At 34.0% G+C, this 24,795-nt stretch overlaps 1 long non-coding RNA gene across 2 annotated transcripts; it reads left to right on the top strand.

The window, feature by feature from the left end:
* The first annotated feature begins 7,354 nt into the window (after window positions 1-7,354).
* Window positions 7,355-23,531, top strand: LOC141707364 (uncharacterized). Of its 2 annotated transcripts, XR_012569038.1 has the most exons (5): window positions 7,355-7,487; window positions 8,798-8,939; window positions 10,214-10,310; window positions 23,054-23,367; window positions 23,443-23,531. It is a non-coding gene; the product is annotated as an uncharacterized LOC141707364 (long non-coding RNA). The 2 variants fall into 2 exon arrangements; XR_012569037.1 differs by having other exon boundaries at window positions 23,054-23,531.
* The last annotated feature ends 1,264 nt before the right edge of the window (window positions 23,532-24,795 follow it).

Here is a 24,795-nt window from a genome sequence, read left to right as displayed (position 1 = left end):
GAAAATTATACATTGTAACCTAGCAGCTCTTAGTGATATTTGTTCATCACTGAGAGAGAACAACAGTTCATATTGTAATAGAGTTTATTGAATATAATTGATCTTTGTTACATACTTGTGTTAAATTGATTTGATTGTAAAAACACTGTATTCAACCCCCTTCTACAGTGTTGTGTGACCTAACACATTAACCTTCAAGAAAAGTCTAAAATCAGAAAAACACATTCACCCCCCCCCTCTATGTGTGATTCATTACCTAACATTGTTTAAAGTACCAGAAAAGATTCCAGTGAAAGTACATTTTTTTGTTGACAGTCAGTGTTCGAAGCAATAAAGTTGTTGCAAGCTTAACAATGTAATCAAGTCTATAATACGAAGACCTGAATCGGGGTTAGTCGTCTGTGAACCAGACCAGTTGCGCTAGGCGTCAATAGCTCATGAGAGGAATTTGGATATTATTTATAAAAGAATTGTTAAGTTGAGGAGCGTACTTGGATTGAACGTTTATATGTTAAAGTACGAGAAGAGGTGCACATGGTATACAGCTAAGCGGCTCGAGGGACATGCGAAGCTCAAAGTTTAATTGTTAAATTAAATAAATTTATTTAATGAACTTTAATATAATTTATTTAATAAACTTAAAATGATTTATTTTATAAACTTCAAATAAATTTATTTTATAAATCTAAATTAGTTTATTTATATAAGTTATATTTAAGTTTATTTTATTAATTAATTTAGTTACAATTTAAACTTAAAAAGAAAAAAAAAAGAAAAACATAAAACAAAAACAAAAAAATGAAGAAAGAAAAGAAAAAGAAAAGAAAAAGAAAAAGATTAGGAAAAAAATGAAAAAGAAAAAGAAAAGAAAAAGAAAAAGAAAAAGAAAAAGGAAATAGAAATAAACAAAAACGTGTACTAGTTGATTTGCTTTTGTTTTGGTTATTAAGTTCTTGTACTAATAATATACTAGTACCCCCTAGGTCGCCACAGGCTTCCCCCTCCCCCTGGTCGCCACATGATGTCTTGTATTAGTTTAGTTTAGTACAAATATATGTAATAGTAATAGTAGTTGGTCGCCACAGAATAAAACTCCTCCCCCTGTACACCTTGGTCGCCGCAGATAAGCTAAAGTTGTCTCCACAGAGCACTCCTCTCCTCAGCAACACAATTTTATTGGATATAAGTCTTCACTACAGAAGCAGAAGAAGGAGTTGTTCTATTTATCTTCTTCTCCAACAAAAAGAGAGCTGATAAAACAAGAAGCACGAATTTATAGAGAAGCTCCAGCACCTTGAATATCCGTTTAACTTCTCACCGGGGTAACGCTATAATGCCCGATTTAACTCTTGTATATTTATAGGGGAATTATAATCGTTACCCGGTAATTAAATCCTTTGACAAACAAAAGCTAGATCATTGTATAGGATTTGATTTGTAAATCTTTGTAGAAGCTAGGAACTTTGTTGTTCTTAGATTGTAGTCGGTTAATTTATCTACCGGAGTGTAGCAACACCCCCGAGGATTTATATATGATTATATACTTCCCCGAATATCTTATGTTCCTCGTTTTATATTCCCAAACACTATTTTCATCAAGAACACGGAACCACTAGCTGAGCACTAAATCTATATCCGCTAAAGATTCGAAAGAATTTTTAATTTAGTGATTATCGTATTCAACCCCCCCCCCCCTTCTACGATAATTCGGGACCTAACAAGTTAGCTAGTGGATTTCGATGGGTTATTGGGGATGGTCAGACAGTGGTGGCAGCGAGAGATCCTTGGTTGGATAAGAAAGATGGCTTTAAAGTGGATGATATTCAGTTATATGATGGGAGGGCTCCGAAAGTGGCAGCATTGTTTCATCCAGGTACCAAGGTATGAGACTCTGATAAATACATGAGTCTTTCAGTGATGGTGATGCTAGGGTTATTCTGGCTACTTCTGTGCCGCAATACTCTGTTAATGATAGAATAGCATGGTCCAAGTCTACGGATGGATTATACAATGTGAAGGCTGAATACAAAGCTTGGCATAATCACAATACTGGTAACTTGATCTGCATTCAATCAGGTGGATGGAGCCGTCTTTGGAGGTCGTCAATACCGCACAAAGGAGTGAACATTCCTATCACCTGCCCTATATGTATTGCAGACATTGAACATCTACTACACTTATTCTTTGATTGACCATTTGCAACAAGTTGCTGAAAAATGGTTGGACTGGTTTATGACATGAAGAAAATTCTGTCAGCCCCGTAATGGGTTTTAAATAAGCCAGAAAGAGCTAAGCACGACGAGGTGGTCAAAATCTGTATCACTCTATGAGGGATATGGTTCTGGCACAATAAGAAAGTTTGGCATAACCAACTGGTGAATCTTGGAATAGCAATGGAGAACAATTTTGGTATTCTTAAAGATTGGAAAGTTTGTAGCGATTGGGAATTTCACGATGTAACTAAATAAATAAAGTATAGTTTTGTGCTATAGTTATGGTTTATGTGGATTTATGTGAATAAATAAAAGGTTAAATAATTTTTTGGTTAATTGTCATTATTGTATTAGTAACTGGGAACGTAAAGTAACTCGTTCCAGTTTGATGAGTCAGCTAAGAGATTAAGCTGTGTCGTCGGGCCGTCAAGTTGAACGGAATCCGTATTAAAAAGTGATTAAATTGTTTAAGAGTGCGAATATGAAATATATTTGATGATCTTGTGAGTTTGCATGTAATTTGATGTATGCGTGTTCAAATCTGAGATCTGTGGAATTTTTTTATGTTTTTAAAAGGATTTATAAGGATTTTATTGATCTTTAAACATTTTTATAAAATTATAAAAATGTGATCGAGGTGTGAGATTGGTTTTATTGTCTTTAAAATAGTCCAAGGGACTTTTTAAAAAAATGGAAGTTGGATTTATGTTGATGTTTTGATGTTTTAAAATAATTTTATGAAATGTATTCCTATTATTGGAGATTTGTTGTAAAATCCATTTTAAATAATCAATTTGTGCAAAAATTTATTTTAAAATATAAGAGAAGAGCTAGTTTTATTTTATAAAAATTAAAGTTTAGTTATTTGTGAATAGTGTGGAGAGAAATAACATTATTTTAATTAGTTTTGTAAGTCAAAAATAGAAAAAGGGAAAAGGGGATTTTGCTAATTACCAAAATGCCCCTGGAATGTGTTATTTATACTCCCTCCTCTCCCCCTTTTATTTCTTTTCACTGTCACTCTTCATCTCTCTCTCTCTAACTCTCTCTTCGGTAAAACTCTCTCTCTCTCTCTCTCTCTCTCTCTCTCTCTCTCTCTCTCTCTTCTCGGTTCTTGGTTTTTTCATGGCCGAATTTCAATTTTAGCCCATATCTATGCTCCTCTAGTTATATATGTATGTATATATGTTTTCATGTGAGAGTGTGGCCGTGTGTTGGTTCGAAAATACGAACCCCTTTCGGGTTCTTGCTTGATTCAAGTTGTTCTCCTAATCTCTTTCCAGAAAATAACTGATTGATTGCTTGCATGTTGATTTTTGTGTGTTTTCAAGTTGTATCGGTGAGGTTTCAAGTTGGGGGCCAAAATCCGGCAACCCCGAACCCTTGCCGCCACCGGTGATGAACTCCGGTGAACCGTTGGTAAGCTATGATGTATTAACTGAGCTCTAATAGTCCATAAACTCGATTTTTAGTATTGCATGTATAGATTTTTAAAGTACGAAGATTGTTTTCGATTTTTAAAGAAATTAGTTCAAAAATTTGTTGTTAAACTTGGAAAATTTGTTGAATGTTTGAAGTTGATTTGGGTTTAGAATAAATTGTGATTTAGAGAGTATGTATGTTGAGAATTATGAATGCATGCTAGGTTTTGTTCAAAAATTGTGTTTGGTTTCGATTTTCTTCAAAAGAAAATGGTCTAAAAAGTTGTTTATTGCTAGAATTGATTTGAGTTAAGTTTAATTTGTATAAATGAACTTTGCATGTTGATTTTGAGGTTTGCTTGTTGTTTTGTTGGATTAGGGCCGAATGATGGTTTGTTTTTAAGAAAGAAATGAATCAAATTACTTGGTTAATTGATAAGATTCATGGTTTTGGATAACTCGATGATTGTCATTCGATCTTAGTGATTATGGATAACTTGTTTGAGTCGAATAATGTGATATATATGAATGTTATGATTTTGCTCATCGAGTTTAAGTCGAAATAAGGTTTGGGTGTAATTTAGAAGTATGCATGATATCGATAAGTGGTTGCATGTCGACTTAGATTGGTTTGGTTATATTATTATGGTTCGAATTTTTATAATAAAAGGGGAATAAGTTGTTTTGGTGTCGAGCAATGCGAATTAGTGATATTTGCTAAGAGTATAAGAGTATGTGTTATTATGTGTTATGTATGATACATGTGCTTATAAGTTAAGTTGCGATTAGGGTAAACGTTAGACATTCTGAGAAACGTCGAGAGTGATCGAGTATCTAATTAGGTATTTATGTTGGATTGTAGATTCAGATAGCAGAGACATTCAGGCTAGTAAAGGAAAAGAGGTCGTAGGTGGCAGTAGCTCGTATACCGTGAAGCAGGAAAGCTATTTGAGGCAAGTAACTATGCCTTTTCTTATGATTTGATTATAGAGAGGATATTATCAATGCCATGATAAAATAGTGATTCCTTTATAACACTTGTGATAAACTTGTTATTGATTTCTGAGAAACCCTGATATTGTTCTTTGTAGAAACTTGTTATCAATCCCTATTGATCCCTTATAATAACCCTATTGATCCTAACAATTATTACGTTGCTTTATTACCTTATTATCTTTTGATCTCGTAAACCTAAGAGAACCTTTATAAACCTCCTTATATAGTGTTTTGAGAAACCTGGATTCTTCGAAACCTGTATACTTTGTTATGTATTGATCCTTGGAACTATTCGATACCGAACTAGTATACCCTGTTTATCACTTGAATCAAGATCTTTAGTATTGATCCCTGTTTACCTTCGATTCGTTCACTTTTCTTGAAATCTTGAACTAAACTTAAGAATGATTTTCGACTTGAATGAGTCCGAATGATTTCATATTCTTGGTAATGATAAAATGAACTTAGTCAACCTTTCCTACTTCCAATACAATGGTTTTCCAAACGAATTTCTAATGGATTGGATAGAGACGTAAGAGACTAGTGGGACTAGTCCAGTCACATAAAAGGCTAGTGGGCCCCCAATATAAGGCTGAAACAATGCCATAGGTACCTTAACGACCATATGGAGGTCGGTACGGGCTGATCACCCGTATTATATTTAATCGATGGATATTCCAATCAAGGGTTCCTTTATGTTTTATAAAAGAGGAAATGAATATAATCTTTAAAGCAGTTTGCTTCTTTTAAATGAAATGAAATGATTTGTATCTTCGTTAGATGTGAAACTTGTGAACCCTGTCACTTTAATTAGTTGTTGAATCTCGAAACTTGAATACTTGCTTCTTTCAATTGAAAACTCTTTCAGAGTCCTGCTAATGATTTGTGATGAATGTCGGCTTTCTCCCAATATTAAGCCTTGAATCCTGAAAGCCCGAAACCTTCTTCATAACCTTTACTTAGCCAATAAACTGCCACCTAGAGAATGAAAGTAGAATGCCTCAGATATGGATATTTATTTTGCATTGTAGAACTGTTTATATAATTACTTGCTGAGCTTCTTTGCTCATTTATTTTTTTTGATCTAACCATGACAGTTAAGCAAGAAGATGGTCAGACTTAGGCGCACCGCTCACAAGAGCGTTCCTGGCGGTCCCTACCGGGTTGTAGGTTTCCAGATGTCAGAGCAGGTAGTGGTTGTGTGTGTGAGCAAGCGGGCAAGTTGGAGGCCTTGTATAAGTTGGTTCAGATACTTTGGGTTATCTGTCGATTCGATGTCGGAATCAAATAAATTTGAATTTAAGTATATTTTGGGTTGTAATATATTTATTTTGGTTGTTAGTTATAATCTTGTCTCATACTTAATCATGTTTAGATCATTTTTATATTATCGGGGTTTATTATATCTGTTGTTATTGTATTAATTTGGTGGTGTGTGGGTCCTCATTTCTTAACCCCGAGATTGAGGGCGTCACAAAGTTGCTAGGCAGAAGGACTAAGTAAGAACTTATACCAATAACATAGTTGTAACAAATGATAGAAGATGGAAATCTACAGAGATGGGAGGGTTAAAACTCAATGTTGATGCTTCATTTATTGTTGGGGCACATACTTTCTCACTATGGATGGTTCTCAGAGACCATGAGGGAGTGTTTTTGGAGGGGAGATCAATGACTTTACCTTGTCCTACAATAGTCTTTGAAGCTAAATGTATTGGAATACAGGTTATGGTAGAAATAGATTATTTATTAACAGTCAGATGTTTATATGAAGCAAGAATTTGTTGGAAGTGGGATATGCCATCGATCAATGCAAAAGTCTGTTACAGAGCCTGCCATTAGTTTATGTCAAGCATATTAGGAAGCAAACCAACAAGGTGGCACGTAGCTTAGTAGAATCCCTTATTTGTTAAATTGCTTCATTGTTTTCTCATCTTCTCCTGCTCATTTGGAGAGATCTTATCAAGTGATATTTCTCATTAATGAAACCTTTTGATTTTTTTTAAAAAGACATTATTTAAGAAGGTACCTGTGACTTGTGAGGGTGCATAGAAAACTAGTTATAAATACATGACGAATATAACATAAAAAATTTTAGGCGATGAAGTAGGAGTTGCCCGAGCGTTCTTAAATAGTACTCTCTCGGTCCCATCCAATTGTATACAATTTTTTTAATACTCTGACACATATTTTTTAAGATAAATATAAAGTATACTTCTATAATTTATTTTTAATTTTTTTCTTAAATTTTAAACATCAAACTTTTATTTAGCATTACAAAAAATTAAAAATTATTCACGGAGTTATACTTTAAAGTTGCGTTAAAATGCTCGTAAAGCCCGTCTCCCTAATGAAACTAAAAAGAATGAAAGGACAATGGTTCAAAATACCAATTTTTTGGGATGAATTTGCTCAAAATAATCATTTTCAAAAAATATGCTGAAAATACTGTTTTGATTACACATTTTGTAATTGGGTAAGTGTAATACCCATTTGAGAATTGGGTATGTAAGAAAATTACTAAAAATACGCATTTCTGGTTTGAGTATTACCACTGGGATACACATTTGCCAAATGCGTATCACAAAAAAAGAAAAAAAATAAAAACTAGATACCAAATGGGTATTCAGTACAAAACATGATACCCAAATGACAAATGCGTATCCAAACGGGTATTTTCAGCCGTAGACTACCAGAATGGGTATTTTCAGCATTTTGTCCTGAAAACAGAATGAAACCTATTTTACCTAAAAATTTCTAAAATAGCTTTTGTTTGGAAGAAAACAAATACCAAACAGAGCCTAGAGTCGTATCTTCCATCTCCGTTGCTCAATTTCGTTGTATATCCATGACCCAAGGTATTTACTTACTTCTTTTCTATATCCGTATATATATAGCTACATCTCTGGCATGCTTCTACTTTTTGTGTCTGTATATTATGTTGCTGATCCTAGTTATTATGTATGTGATCAAAAAAATTGAATGTAGTTGCTAATTTGTATGCGCGACGAATTATGTAAAATTAAAAAGAGATAATAATGGAAAAAATGACAAAAATATCCGATTTTTGAAAAATTTTAACAAAAATAGCCATTCTGAAAAAAGTGGCCAATTTTGGCCGATTGAATACTCCACTGTCAGTTGGGTATCCCAATTTGTATAAGATACTCCACTGGTAGTTGTGTATTTCATATATGGGATAGTCCAGTTGGGTATCTCGTATAAAGTGGATACCCACTGACAGTTGGGTATCCCATCGGCTAAAGTTGACCAACTTTTCAGAAATTGGTTATTTTTGTCAATTTTGTGTAAAAACAGGCTAAATTTGTCCTTCACCCTCTAAGATATCACATATGCAATTAGGTGCTCATATGGGAACCAATTTGGGACCTCTAACTCTAAAATGTTATGTGCTATATTGGGTGCTCGTTTCGGAACCAATTTTGGAGTTATACCATTAATTCAAGATTACCGGATGTTACATATGCAATTGGGTGCTCTTTTCAGAACTAATTTGGGACCTCTATAATTGCTCTAAGATAACCGAATGTCGATAGTGTGTGCGGAAATTTAAAATTTATTCAGGTGTGTAGAGGTAAGTCTTGGAAGAGTAGACTATTGGAATTAAAATGAATCGATACAATTTATCTTGCAATTACAACTCGATTAAAACTTGCAGAATTTACATCTTCTTGTGCTTTTGTAGACATAGGAAACAAAGTGCACCTCATGTCTAGTTGATTTGGTGCAGAAGAGGGGAAAAAATAACAGGGACTCGTATAATAGAAAAATGAAAACCCAACATTTTTTGATGGGATGAAGAATGATTGGTAAATGGGAAAACTCGGAGCCTAAAAATTTGTGCTTAAGAAATTTGAAGTAAGATTTATATTTTGTAATCAAGAATATACTTTCAAGTCTACTAGTGGGAAAATATTGTTAGCATCAAAGTAATGCTTGTTAGAGATTATACGAATAGGTATACTGTGATCCAGGATGTTTTTTTATGAACACGGTATAGTTTATTATTATTATTTTATGTTCTTCTAAGTAGCCTTGTATTGTACTGGTCTTACTTAATCTGTCATGGTCATTATTTCTTCTTAATGGTTTGACGGCCCGACTCTATAGTTTGTATCCTAAATATCCCCTCCCTCTTTAATCCTAGTTGGTACAGGATTACAGTTGATAGATGCAGTAAGCAAACAAACTGCCAAATTGTTGAAGAGATGTGATTTACTGGAGCCTGTACTTGCATTTTAAGTTGCTACTTTGTGTTATCAAGCTAAGGAGAGTGCAAGCAAAATATGGTACTATCTTATCCCAACTGCATGTAGGCCAGCATCCACTATATTTCATGTTCAAATTGATTTTCTTCTGAAACAGTCATTATTGTTTAAGTTTATGCTGGTAGGTCTAACTAGTCTTAGGGTTTAAAATTAAGAAACTTTATGCATGTGCGTGATGTGCGTGATGTGCGTGTATATTATAACTATACACAGACCTGCGGATGCGCAACTTAATCCTCACTTATGTGAACGGGTAAATATGACCGTATCTCAAATTAGAATAGACCTGCAAGATATTTTACCCCTCAAAATAGTTTTATCTATAATAGATTTATATTGCGTAAAGAGACCTTGTTTCTAGAAATCACTATTAAATTAAAATTCAAACAAATTGTCTTGCAATGACTGTCTGAAATTACAAATGCCAGAATAGACTGAGACACAACATTGGTGCTACTAAAATACCATACAAAAATTGTATTACTAGAAGTCTGAGATAAGCCATGAAGCTATCTAATAACGATTAAAATCTTCTTAAGTTGAAATAGTTATCATCGTCCTCGCGTGGTACAATCCAGAGATTCTGCTGGTAGTTTGGAGTCTGCAAAAAGCATTGATAAAATTTAGTATAGAATTTTGTCTCCTCTTTACAGACTTTGGTAAGACAGAAGCCTTAAATTTTGAAATAAGAATGCATACCTCTGAACTCTTTAGCAAACCCCCATTGCTTGAAGATGGATCACCTTCTGTGAGTGGAACATAACTGTCTCCATTATTTTGGATCCCTGATGTAGATAATTACAAATTGTCAGATAGCAAAGGTATACCACACATTTTATGTTAAAATATGCTTTCTTAACTAGAATCCCAGTTGTAGTAATCTACAATTACAAAATTTGCAAAACCAAACAAAATAATCATGTATGCTTATAATTGAGAAGTAATTCAGTCGTATTATGGGAAATGGTGAAAGTGTGTGCAATCTTCTGTAGTTATTTATACTTTAGCTCGTTATATATACCAATACCGATTTAACCACAGAGAAATCGCATAAATAAAAAAGCTTACCATGACCCGCGACTTCCTCAACCCTTCTATTGTTTGGATTCTTGCATCTTGTTTTCTGTGGCAAAATATAAATCAAAAGATAAAATTTTTGTATGGATTGGATTTCTAAAGACACTTTGAAGTAGATATTAGTATCTATATGCAATACCATATCTAGTACAAGACTGTACCTGCAAGTGGCTTTTCAAATGGTTCAGTGTTAACCCCCTCACGTTCATTTTTTCCAGGATGGCCTTAGGTTTGGCTTCTGCAAGTAAATTGAAATATTATAAGAACCGGATTTCTGATAAGAACCGGGAGAACCTTCTTCCTAAATTTTTGTTTGTAAGTTAATTTTTTTCAGTTAACATTTGAAGTACCCTGCTTTTAGCTCTAAATTGTCTTTAGCCAAGTGAAATGTTAGGTGGAATCTTTTTCCTAAACTTCTGGTTTATCTGGTAAGATAAAATCTGCAGAACTAGTTCAAGAGCCATTAAATTACTAGTTCTGCAAATTGTTTCTTTACAGAAATTAAGGGACAAGTTTTTGCAAAACACATTTCAGTAAAAATAAAAACACAAACAAGATTATGCAGAACTGGTGGTTCTTAGGTTCTCATTATAGAAGAGTTCACCTAAACATATGACCCTAAACATATGAATGTTAATTAGAAAAATAAAAGAGTATAACTTTTATATATATATATGAAATAACTACAATGTAAAATTATAACTATCCAAGTACGCAAGTACAGAATAATATAGATTCCAATAAAAACAATATTTAATTTGTACATGTGTGTGCAAATGCGTGCTATGAGACAAGTATTTGGTAACTTACTAAAGACACCACCGAGTTGTGTTGTTGCACGAAGGAAACGTTCATGAAGCTCAGGGGTCCATCTAAGGCGTGGCTTACCCATAGGATAAATTGGAACTTCTAGCTTGACCTTGAGAACTTCCTCCTCTGCATTTCCCTTCAATTCGACCTGCTGTGCTTGAACTGCCGCAGGTTGACGCCCAGTCAAGGCCTCTTGCGCCTGAGCTGCAGAAGGTTGACGCACCAGGTAAGTCGGGGCCTCTTGCGCCTGAGTGGCAGTAGGTTGACACACAAGGTAAGTTGGAGCCTCTTGCGCCTGTGCTGCAGCAGGTTGGTGCACCGGGTAAGTCGGAGCCTCTTGCGCCTGAGCTGCAGCAGGTTGGTGCACCGGGTAAGTCGGAGCCTCTTGCGACTGAGCTGCAGCAGGTTGACGCACCGGGTAACTTGGGGCTTTTGGTGGCGGATGATATGTGAGCCCTGGATAATAAAAGGTCCTATTATTTGTCACTGAACTCTGCTGCACACCATAACCATAATTTTGGTTTTGGTGCATCTGATAGCTTGCAGGGGTTGAACAAATAGGGTCCTTTAGTGGGTATCGCAAGGGCCCATTATTCATCGTTGAACTTTGATGCACACCAAAACTATGAGTTTGGTTCTGGTGCATCGGAAAGCTTGCAGGGGTTGAATAACTAGAGTTCGTCACCGAACGATTAATGGGCCCATTATTCGTCATTAGACTCTGTTGCACACCAAAACAATTGTTTTGGTTCTGGTGCATCTGATAGCTTGAAGGGGTTAAATAACTAGGGTTCATGGCAGTGTGGAATTGGCCAATGAATTGTTCAGAGTGGGGTTCACCAAACGCTGGTTGTGGCTTTTCACCACTGCTCTGTGTTCTATGACAAGGATAGCTCGAGTAGACGGCTGAAGTTGACCTCATTTTTGAATACATTTTTTCTCTCTAACTATCTTGTGAGTGTTTTCCTCTGTTTCAGATGCCATACGCAGCCAGCCTTGCGCACTATTTATAATAAAAATCTATGCACAATTTAAGAAAAAATAGTTTGTCTAGTAATAATTTAAAATGAAAGGGCGCGTCCTTTTGTTGCAGTTCATTTTTACAAGTAATAATTTAAAATTGAAAGGGCGTGTCTCTTGTGGCAGTTTATTTTTTCTATATTTGCATATTTTTTTCGAAAATGGTAGTAAAAGTTGAATAATCGGATTCTCATTTGAGATTCACTGACGTCAGCGAATTTTCTAATATTTATAATAAAAATCTATGCACAATTTAAGAAAAATCAGTTTGTCTATTTAGGAGTAATAATTTAAAATTGAGAGGGTGCGTCCTTTCGTTGCAGTTCATTATTTACGAGTAATAATTTAAAATTGAAAGGGCATGTCTTTTGTGGCAGTTTATTTTTTCTGTATTTGCATATTTTTTCCGAAACTTGTAGTAAAAGTTTAATAATCGGATTCTCATTTGTGATTCACCGACGGCAGCGAATTTTGTAATTAATATTTTATAAGTATGTGTTCATCCTAATCCTTATTATCTAAAAGTAGACTCACACTCTCACAATAATATGCACAACATCTCGGGGAATATACCTAAGTTGTGTCTATGCTTTAATGTAATTATCATAACTAATTTTATTAAATTTTCACAATGTCTATCGCAAATTCATCACTTGTGATTTTCTACATTGCCTAAACAAAAAGAAGGTATCAATATATTCCTTAAACTTTATGGAAAACAAAGGTGAACAAAGTTAACTACTAGACGTTTGTAAGTATTGTATTCACCTATTGTTAGGCCCAAAACCCATAGTTTGTAAAAACAATACTATTTCACCTCCTGTATTGGTTTCCAACCGAATATGATTGTGTGGACTTGGTGTTACAAAACATAATTGGATTAAGTAATAATGGTATCGACATACAATAATTTTTATAATTGGATTAGGTTTGTCTTGATGGCTAAGTTTTGTGATGGTTATATTTACATAGTCATATTGTTTGATAGGATTGAGGGACTGCTTAAGATGTAGAGTTAATTATCGCTTGAGAACAGATGTTTAAGTATTGTCAAGCTTAGGCATCCTTGATTGATTGTATTATTCATTATTGTTTGAATTAATAATACAAGCCGGGACGTGGTTTTTTCGGCTTCATATATTTTGTGTTTGCGCTTCACATTGGTTGGTTGTGAATATCGTATATTTGTGTGTTTCCTCCAAACAGTGTGAGATCATCTGAAAAAGAGGTGCTTTAGCGGTTTTTAGCTTCGTGAGCTTATGATAGGAAGGTGTTTATCAACTATAAGATATATTATAATTTTTTTACGTTAGTATATACATATGGTGTCTTCATTTTGTCTTAAGTACCCGTGTCGAACTCCTTACATTGAGACATGGATACAGACACTTTGACACTTTTTTAAGGCCAAAAATATTAAAAAAAATTAAATTATTATCGAGTCTGACACTTGGACACGTCTCCATGTTGGACACCTCCAGCTGAGTTCGTTCGTGTAACAATGTATAGTGTTTTTTTGTTTGAAATATAAGTTGTAACTAATATCGTGTACAATACAAAGTTTCTAAAGGCCCCAACATAAAAAATTTCTATTAGTGCTTTTTAATCATATTTAATAATGATTTTTATGATGATCGAACCGTACGGATGTAAGAATCATGTAAAAATATCATTGTGTAATTTTTTTTATTTAATTTTAAGTTAAGGACTTGTTTTTATAATGATATTATTATTTTCTATAATTTCAATGGAATAGATTGAATAAACATTTTTTTATATAATCCTTGATACAAATTATAGATTTATTTGAAAATTTACATATTTGCCTTTTGTGTGATATACATAGTTAGAGTTTAAATTAAATAATAAATTAAGTGAATTTATAATGCACTAATAAAGACATTTTTTACTGTGACTTTTAGATTCACTTTTTCCTAAATATGTAGATGCACAATCAATACAAATTGGCATGCGTACTTTTGAAATCAATGTATTCAGAATTGTGCTTTTTTTGAATATTATAATACTATAATTAACTTATTAATATAATGTACAAGATATTTTGATAAAAATAATATGCATTATTTCTATATTAAGCAAACATTGATAAATATTCCTCTCTTTATATTAGGGTACACTGCTTTCCGAGAATGCCTACTGGCAGGAACTACCGCCCAAAATATCCACGAATTACGCATTCGGGGCATGCGTATTCAAATTTTTAAAAAATATCAAAGAACATGCATTGCATGCATGCGTATTCCATTTTTGGTTTTAATGGAATACGCATTGAACAAATGCGTATTCACTAAAATCAATAAAGGAATACGCATGCACACAATGCATATTCTTTGATAAAATTTTAAAAATTGAATTCGCATCCTCCTATTACGCATTTCGTGAGTAATTTGGGCGGACACTCCCGTCAATCGGCATTTTGGGCAATTGTCCCCTTTTGGTGGGTATTTTGGTTTTTCACCCAATGTATAGTGTTTTTTGTTTAAATGCCTTAGGATTGTATATCTTAAAAAACATAGTATTATTATAAAATAAAATATTTTTCACGCATTGTGTGTGCTTTTTTATTATAATTTTATATATTACTAAATACATGCTATTTAAATTAGCAAAAAATAAATTAAAGACACAAGTTACTTTGACTAATTTGTGTTAAAAAAATCTCGAATTGTGAATTATGTTTTTGTATTATTTTGTCCTTGAAGATATTTATTGATTTCTTGTCCCCTTTCTCTTTTTTGCTTTTGAATATCACTAAGCCTGTTTGTCGCATTTTTTATTCTAACATATACAAGAAATATAAAATTTGTACTAACAACGGTGTATATTACTATGTATATATATAAGTAAAAGGTTAATAGAAACCAATCTTAAAATAAAAACTAAAAATCATTCAATAATTACATATTTTCCACTGCTATTTTACCCCATTCACCCCTCCCCTACTGTCCAGTATTTTACTTGTTCTTCGGCAGGATCCAACTCCGGTCATATTTCTGACATTCTTCCACCGACCATTTCCCTCAGTGTCTTACCTCTTTCCCTCACCGACCTGCCATTATCCTCCGATCAAATCCACCCATCTTCTCCGGCCGATGGTGAATGGAGTTGGTAGTGGTCGTGTGATGATCAGTACAGTGTATATTGAAAATTTGAGTTGGTTTCTAGTTTTTATTTTAATTGGGTTTCTATTAGATCAGGACGCACACATATATATATATATATATATATATATATATATGGGGCTTTTTAAATAAAATTTGTCTAAACAAAAACCAGAAACTAAGGCGTAATCCATTAAAATTTAGGTCATCACCCACCATCCTCCCTTTTGTTAGCCCAATACTCTCTTTTCTCATTAGCGCAACATAATACATACAATATATATACACAACACTAATCAACTACTACTTCATTTTTTTATCACCAATTCACCATAATTAAACGCAAAAATTACTAAATATTTATCATAAATCCTCGATTTACGGAAATTGTTCACCAACTCTTTGGAGATTAAACTGAAATCACTATTTTATATTACACAAATTACTGAAATACCGGGTATACGCTAAAATCACTAATTTATGTTACAAAAATCACTAATATGTGCTATAAAAATCACTAATTTAAATTGTAAAAATCACTAAAAATTGATACAGGGTTACTACATAATAAACACAGCCTTAACACTATCACCTATCACACCATCATTACGGCCATAATATCAAATATAAATCACTAACTTTAACTTTTAATACAATTATTACTATGTGTAGAGAGATAGGAGAAAAAAAAAGGTCATCGAAAAAGAAAAGTTTAGAGAACATGAAAGGTGGAATCTATGAGATAAATGGAGAGGAACAAATACAGATGGCGGTGGCGATGAGAGGGTGATGGTGGTGGTGGAGGTGACGGCGGTGAAGGTGAAGGTGATGGTAGGGTTGGGGTAATGAGTTAAGTTGAAGTATGTGGCTTTGGGGAAGAGTCGGGGTCGAGTACATTGAATTGAAAGGAAGGGGTCGAGTACAATGAATTGAAAGGAAGATGGGTGGATAGGTATTTCTAGTTTTTATTTTAAGGTTGGTTTTTATTTTAAGGTTGGTTTTTATTTGATCATTTGCCTATATATATAGAGAGAACCAACATATACACCATACATATATCCATCTCATTCTTTTTCGGATGCAAGTACAAATTTTAATAAGCAAATCAAAAATTAAACTACGCTACCTTTTTTTTAGAATCGTTGTAAATTACTCATAATAGTAAAGAAAAATAGCCCAAAATGATTTCACAGTCGAATCTCAACTTTAGAATCAAATTTTTTGATTAAGTGTTAATTTTTTGGTGAAGGTTTGTGTAGAAATTATACATGTAATATGATGATACCAACAATTAGACTAGAATTTCTCTGTATTTTTGTGAAGTGGTCGATAATGTTAATCTTAGAAAATATTAGTTGATTATGTAGTCCGCTACATTATTTTTTTAGTTATGATATTTGTAACAAAATTATGTGATTTTTTAAATCTTATCCATCGAGAAGTTAGGGGGGCATCGATTGGTTCGGCTCGGTTTTTCGATAAAACCTGAACCATGTATCTCAGTTTTTAAAATCGAAAACCGTAACCGCAAGCTCGGTTTGGTTTAAAAAATCTTGTTTCACTATAGTTACAAAACCGCCTAATATAAAAATGAGAATCTTAATAATTATATTCATGTGACTTGTCCGTAGTTGATGATTTGTTTTTTTGACATACATATGTTCTTTGTCAGGATAGAAAATATAACTAAATCGTGAGTAATGTCTCATACAAACTTTAAAATTCAGGGTGTTGACCACAAATTCCTCGGGGGTAGTAGCATGTTGTAGTAGTCTCATCTCTAGTGTGTTCATTGTGCTACTCTATTATTGATTTACACGAAGACCTTTATGTTGGGTTGAAAGACCACTTGTAACTTACATAAAGAGCCTATTGCTATTGAAAGACCACTTATAATTACATAAAGACCGCAGTGCTAATTTTGTATATAAAGCAAGTCTTTTTGTGTTTCCACTCGTCTTTTGGTCATACTAAAGTATAACAATTTATAAATTGTAATATTTTACCAACACATGTTAATAAAAGAAAAGTTGACATAGATATTAAGGTAAAAAATGAGCGATAAATAGATGTGCATATTAGTAATATTTTCACCTCGCCTAGTATTTTATGCATGTTTATTTGATTATGAAATAAGATATTCAGTTTTTAGCAATTTTATCAGATTAATATCATAATTCATATCAGTTCCATTTATAATAACAAAGAAAGTAAATTTAAGATTAAAGTTCACAAAAAATAGTCAAAAAAATATGATTTCTAAAAAGATTGGAAAAAAATAAAATGTAAGTTTATGAATATTTCTCAATACAAATCAACTAAGAAAAATGTTATATGGTGTGACCCATTAAATTACTCCTATGTATGATTCAGTTTTTTTTATAAAACTATTAGTATAAAATATATTGAGGAAATATGAAAAATATAAATATTAGATATGTTGCTTAAAATGAAAAATCAATTTCAATATTTGATAAAGATGATAAAATAAGTGAAAAAAGTATGTATTGACAATGATAAATTAAGAATAAAATTCATTGTTAGATGTATTTAATTTTAAACTAGACCGACAGGCTCTCGTTATCAATTTTGCCTATCGGCAATATTTTGTTTCCCATTTATAACTGTATATATATATATATTGACAAGAATATTGGTAGGAAAAAAGTATATGAGAGTCCTCATTATATAACAATATAAAAGCTGAATTATCTCCTGAAATGCAGCTAATTTGCAGATTTCAGCCTTTACAACAGTTCTATACTCTAAATATGGAAGGTATTAAAATATGTTAATACACCTAATATATCTCAATCTAATTAGGGACAACTAATACAACTAACATACAGCTAATACATTTGACACCCTCCCTCAAATTGATGCTGCTGGTAAATATTCAAGTATCAATTTGCCAACAAAAAAGTTGTGGCGCTGACATGGCATCGATTTGGTAAAAAAAGAGTGGTGGAGATATGTGGGAGAGTAATAACCAGGTGGTCATAAGCCTCACGAATAGAATGACAGTCAACCTCAATGTGTTTCGTACGTTTGTGGTAAACAGGGTTGGCTGCAATCTGAATGGCGCTAGTGTTATCAGCATGTAATGGAGTTGGCTGGGCTTGAGAGAATCCAAGTCTTGCAAGGAGCCCATGTAGCCAAATAATTTCAGAACAAGCGGCAGACATGGCACGATATTCTGCTTCTGTAGACGACTTCGATACACGATTCTACTTTTTGCTCTTCCATGAAATAAGAGCATCTCCAAGAAACATACACCAACCAGTAATAGACTTTCTAGTATCAGGGCATCCAGCCCAATCTGCATCACTGTACGCTTGAACTTTGAGTGAATAACCAACGGGGAAGAACAGGCCACGACTAGGAGTTCCAAGGATATACCAGATGATTCGTTTGACAGCTGATAGGTGGAAGTGCCAAGGACATTGCATGAACTTACTTACTATATGTACATCGTAAGAGATATCTGGTCGTGTAATGGTAAGATATATAAGGCTGCCAACTAGCTTCCGGTATAAAGTAGGATCAGAAAGTAGCTCTCCTTCTTCTCTGCTATATTTGACATTAATTTCCATTGGGGTTTCAACAGAATTAGAGCCCTTGAGTCCGGCTAATTAAACCAAATCTTGAACATACTTGTGTTGATTCAAGAAGATACCTCGTGGTCGATAATGTACCTCTAATCCCAAGAAATAATAGAGCTGACCAAGATCTTTCATTTGGAAAGTGGAACGTAGCAGATTTTTAAGACAATCAATGGCTTGTATATCTGAACCAGTGACAAGGATATCATCCACGTAGACAAGAAGCATAACTATACCCGCACTTGTCTTTTTCAGGAAAAGGGAGGAGTCATATTTACTTTGCGTATATGAAAATCTAAGTAGAGTGGATTTGAACTTTTCAAACCTGATTCTAGGTGTCTGCTTTAAACCATATAAAGAACGCTTCAGTTTGCAAACATGATTAGGTGAGATAGGTATTCCATTGGGAAGTGTTATATAAACTTATTCCTTGAGGTTACCGTGTAGGAAAGCGTCTTCACATCCATTTGAGACAATATCCATGATTGAGACGCAGCAAGGGCAAGTAAGTATGGTTCGTACGGTGGTCATTTTAGCTACTGGTGCAAACATCTCTTCGTACTCTTGTCTATTTCCAAGCACTACTAGTCGAGCCTTATACCGCTCAACGGAACCATCTGGATGAAGTTTTACCGAGAACACAAACTTGCTGCCCAGAGGTTTCACGGATTTGGGATGCGCTACAACATCCCATGTTTGGTTTTCTTCAAGTGCAAGAAGCTCAGTTTCAATAGCTTCCCTCCAACATTCATGCTTCATTGCCTGTTTATATGATTTGGGAATAGGGATGGTTGGTACAGTAGCTGTCAATGGTACAGGATTAGTAAAACCATACCTATCTGGAGGCTAGCTCATTCGAGTGCTATGTCTACGAGTGGCAGGTGCAACAGCTTGAACGGGATCAGTGGCAAGGGAATCATTTTGAGGGGGTGGAGAAGCTTGAACATGATCAACAACAAAGGAATCAGTGTGTGGAGGTGGATTGGCTTGAATAGGATCTGAAGTTGGAGTTTCTAGTATAGTATTCTGGTTTGGCATGACTTTAGTGCGCCGTTGATACACCAAAAGTGGTTTAGGAGATGGATGTTCAGATTCAAATGACACGGGAATGGATAAAGAATCTGCATAAGAGTTAGTAAATAGAGGTACAACTGAAGATAACGGAGAATGATGATCATTGTAGGTAGAGACAAAAGGTTGGTTTTCCAGAAAAAACTACATTTCTTGAAACTCAAGTATGTCGTAAATTTTGGTGTAGAGTATATCCTAAGAAAGCACATTTTGTTGACTGGGCTGTGAGTTTTGTGCGTTCATGTGGAGGAAGGTGAACATAACGTACACATCCAAAATTACGAAGACCTGAATAATCTGGAGTGCGACCAAATAACCGAGTGAAAGGTGAAACGTAATTTAAGGATGGTGAGGGTAATCTATTTATGAGGTACACTGCAGTGGAGAGAGCTTCATACCAGAACCTAGAGGGCACAAATGATTCCAACAAAAGAGTACGAACAACATCGAGAAGATGGCGGTTTTTTCTTTCCCATTTTGTTGGGGAGTTGAAGGACAAGACCTTTGAGAGACTATATCATTGGCTTGTAAATACTCTTGAAACAAATGAGATATATATTCACCCCCATTATCTGAGCGAAGAATTTTGATTTTTGTGTCGAATTGAGTTTGAATATATGCATGAAAGATCTTGAAGGCTGAGAGCACTTCGGATTTAGAACGAAGCAAATATATCCAAGTAAAATGACTATAGTCGTCAATAAATGTTACAAAGTACTTATACTTAGCATGAGAAACAACCAGTGACATACCCCAAACAACACTATGTATTAAATCAAAACGTTGATTTACATCAGAAGTATGAATGGGAAATGGTAAAGTTTTGCTTTTTCCAAGTTTACAAGAATTGCAATCGCACTGGACAGAACTAAGAGAAGATATTTTTTTATTCCCAAGTACACCAGATTTCAGCAAACCACGAAGAATGTTATTATTGGGGTGTCCTAGACGCTTATGCCATGCATGGTAATCAATACGGGCGGAATTACAAGAAACAATAGGAAACGAGCGACATGGTGAAGGAAATTGTATAGGAAAGAGACGCTCAACTTTAGCCCCCCTCGTGATCACCCTCCCTGACTGCTGATCCTGCACAATACAACCAGATTTTGAAAATGTCACTTTGCAATTATTTTCTACCAATTGACTGACAGAAATAAGGTTAGTGGCAAGGGCAGGAGAGACAAAGACATCGGTTAGAGAGGAAGAAATATCACCAGTTGCCGTGATAGGTAAATGATTTCCATCTGCAGTACTGATTTCAAGATTTCCGCAATATTTACTTATATTTGTAAGAAAATCAACATTATTGGTCATATGATTAGAAGCTGCAGAATCAAAGTACCAAGTAGGTGATTTGAGAGTAGATTTACCAGAAATTCCTAGAGTAGAAAATGCTGAAATGATCATTTGCCGAATCATTTCAGGTGTCACGGGGTGGACATCAGCGATATCATTCTGTGTCGTATGTCCAGGATTCAACATACCTCCGGTACTCGAGGATCCAACCATAGCTGTGTAGGCTGTCTCAGATTTTTTTGGTGGACGAATAGGACATTCCTTGATTATATGTCCATCTTTCTTACAATAATTGCAAATTTTTTTGGAACAGTTTGAAGCATAATGTCCAAAACCTTTGCAAGAGAAACATTGAACATTACGCATATCTCTGCCTCTTGGTTTACCTTGTGTTGCATTTGCCAGACGAACTAACTCAGATTTTTGTTCTTTCAAGGTGTCTTGAGTGAGAAGACGTTGTTCCTCCCGAAGCAGATCATTAAGACATGTATCCAAATAAGGAAGAGGATCTCGATTCATAAGGTTTGACCAAGTAGCTTAAAACTGAGACCGTAATTTCATAAGAAACTGATCTCTTTTAGTAGTTTCATGTACATCTTGAACTGACTTAAGACCTTCAGCCGGTACAGAAGCATAGACAATATCCATGTATTCAATCCACAGGTTCATGAATGAAGAATAAAAATCATAAATTGACAGACCATCTTGTTGAAGTTTGCCTATGTCATGTTCTAGTTGAAAGCGATGAGCAGTGTTCTGCTGACTATATATCTTCTTGAGATAAGCCCACATCTCAGCTGAAGTTTCAAAAGGCCGTTAAGTTCAATATAATGTTGGGATCGACAGATCCTAGCAGCCAACCCATGATCTGTGCATCTTTATTTTCCCACTTAGCATATCCAGCCTTGTCTTTTTCTTTGTCAGGAGCAAGAGTGGTGCCACTAACATAACCCCATAAATCCTTTCCTTTGACAAAGGTCTGAAAGTGAAATGCCCATGTTGAATAATTTTTGCCATTAAGGCGAACCAAGAGAGTGTCATACTTGTCTTAAGACATGATTCTGAGAGAATGATGAGAGAATGATGAAGAGTAACCAGGAACAGGAAACTTTAACAAGATACAAGAACGAAGAAAAAGAATTTATCAAAAACAAGAGGAAATCAGAATTGTAGCTCTGATACCATGACAAGAATATTGGTAGGGAAAAAAGTATATCTCCCATTGTTGGAGAGTCCACATTATATAACAATATACAAGCTGAATTATATTATCTCCTGAAATGCAGCTAATTTGCAGATTTCAGCCTTTACAACAGTTCTATACTCTAAATATGGAAGGTAACCAAATATGTTAATACACCTAATATATCTCAATCTAATTAGGGACAACTAACATACAACTAATACATTTGACATATATATATATATATATATTTTACTGGCAGACAAGCTTTCTTTATCATATTAGAATAGAATATATTCATATTTCTCTTTTATTTTTTATGTTCAGTTAAATTAACTTTGGAAAAATATAATTTGTCGGGAAGGAAAGAAAATCATTTAAAAGAAATATGAAAAGAGCCAAAATAGTACAATGGAAAGGTGGAGCAATATATTTAGTAGAAGACGAAAAATTTACTAAAAATATATTCATAATTTTGCAATATATAAATGATTCAAATGAATATTTGGAATATTCGTCACTAAATGTTTATGAAAAAGTAACATCATAGAAATGTTTTAGATGAGTATTTAAAATATTCATCCATACATATTTCTTAAGAGGTAATGTCAGAAGTGCATAACAAGACCCTACTTTTATAGTTACAATGTTTGCAGGACCCTGTTACTAGAAAGAATCTTTTATAACTGTTTTTCCTTGATTTCATCAAACTCTGTTATAAAAGCTTACAGTTTATAAAGATTTCAGTAACTGCAGAATTTTCTCAGAATTTCATTTCTCATTGTTGCATATTTTCTTTGAATATATTTTTTTTTCTCCAACAAGTGTTTAAACATGATATATACGATTGTGATATTTGTCATTGTCATGATGAACTTCGGTTGTGCTTGTGTTGATTGTTATTTTGATGCGTGTATTTTTTGTGTTTTTTCTGCTTTTATTTCTGAACAGAGAATGCTTTATCATGAAGATCAGGGAGCATACACTTAAATTACAATGGAAGCATTGTTTGAGTGTGATGCTTGTGGAGTGAAAGCAGAAGACCAATCCTGTGTATGCATCACGTAGATTTTTGGATTTACAAGAGCAGTGCTTTATCTCTGTTGATTATTCCCGCTCCTGCTTATCACCATCGCCCTCTCAATCTCGTCTACTCCATTCCAGAAATCCATCGCTATTTTCAGTCACCTGGCTCTGTTATTGTCGCCTGTGGGCATATTTTGTGCATATGAGATGTGCATGTGCTACAAATATAGATTCATGGTGTGAGTACCTTTTAACTAATTCTTGCTTTCTTATTTTGAGCTAATATCATCTCTTAGCTAGGTTGTTGTTTTCAGAACCGAGATGAAAACAGATGGCATTAATAATGAACCTGATGTGGTACAATTTCCTATGAACAGCAAAGAATCACTATTCGTACTCATTATACTTCTGTGTTGCAAGCTTGTATAATGAACTTTTAAGGTGGAAATGAAAACAGTATAACCATGTCAACAGTATCCAAGGACCCAAAAGTAATAGGAAGAGCATAGGAGTTAAATTAACTATCCACTGGAACAGCTCAAGTTTATTAGTAGTGAGAATAATAGCGAAGACAAATGATGAGAGAGGAGTGTTGATATGTAATGGGTGCCACGTGCTACGAAGTTGCCAACAAAGTTGCCTGCAGGAGCATCCCCATTTCACCCCAGCATTTGCATGAGGGATACATTTTATAGTTTTGTGAAATGTGAAGTTTGTGACTTATTTACAAATGGATTCTTCAATGAGTCTCAGACTTGTGAATTTTGATATTAGAATTGTTATCCTTTGTGCATTATTGCCCATGAAGATAAAAACATAAATCTCACAAGAAACACTCAGTGTTCAGTGCCCATCCTCGCATTCCATGTGTAGTGTGAGGAGATATCATATAAATCATTTGGGGTTTGCATGTATAACTTGTGTTAGCTTCAAGATTTAGATGAAATGTGTGTTATATCCGAGTAGGATGAAACACGAATATAACGATCTTCACCCCATAACCTTGAGACACCCTCCATTTTACTAGGACGGGGCTTTTTCATTTTTGTGAAATATGTGATTAATAGATGGGATAACAGCCAGGGGGTGCTTTATCATTGTGATGAATCTAATGATTCTTTTTACCATGATTGCCATTACCAAAACCTGCATCTACAGTTTGGAGGAACAATAAACATAGCATACTTTTTGATCCTCCTACAAAATATAGCAGTACTTCTGAAAAAGAAATATATTGGTTAAACTTTTTTAAAATAACTTAATTTCATTTAATTTCCAGACACGAATGTTAAATGATACTCCCTTTGTCCCTAATTACATGTTCATTTTATTTTTATAGGATTCAAATTGACAAATTTTTGACTTGTCATTAAGAATTATCGATTAATTATTTTTAAAATCTGAAAGTTACATTTTAGAATAAACTAAATGTATTTTCCCACGATATATTTTTTTAATATTTTTTAATATATATAATAGGTGTAAATTACGGTTAAAATTTGATCAAGTTGACCGATTAAAAATCAAAATAAATATATATTTAGGGACGTAGGGAGTAATTGGTATATACTGTATATCAAAATATCAAATTACTTCGTCTTTTTTACATGTGATAATTAATATTTATGCAGTTAAAATACACCGTTCCATTTGCGCTAAAATACACC

This window comes from Apium graveolens, chromosome 2 (assembly GCF_009905375.1).
Source record: "Apium graveolens cultivar Ventura chromosome 2, ASM990537v1, whole genome shotgun sequence".
NCBI lineage: Eukaryota > Viridiplantae > Streptophyta > Magnoliopsida > Apiales > Apiaceae > Apium > Apium graveolens.
Note: the sequence above shows the minus strand (reverse complement) of the source record. Positions and strands in the feature narration are given on the sequence as shown.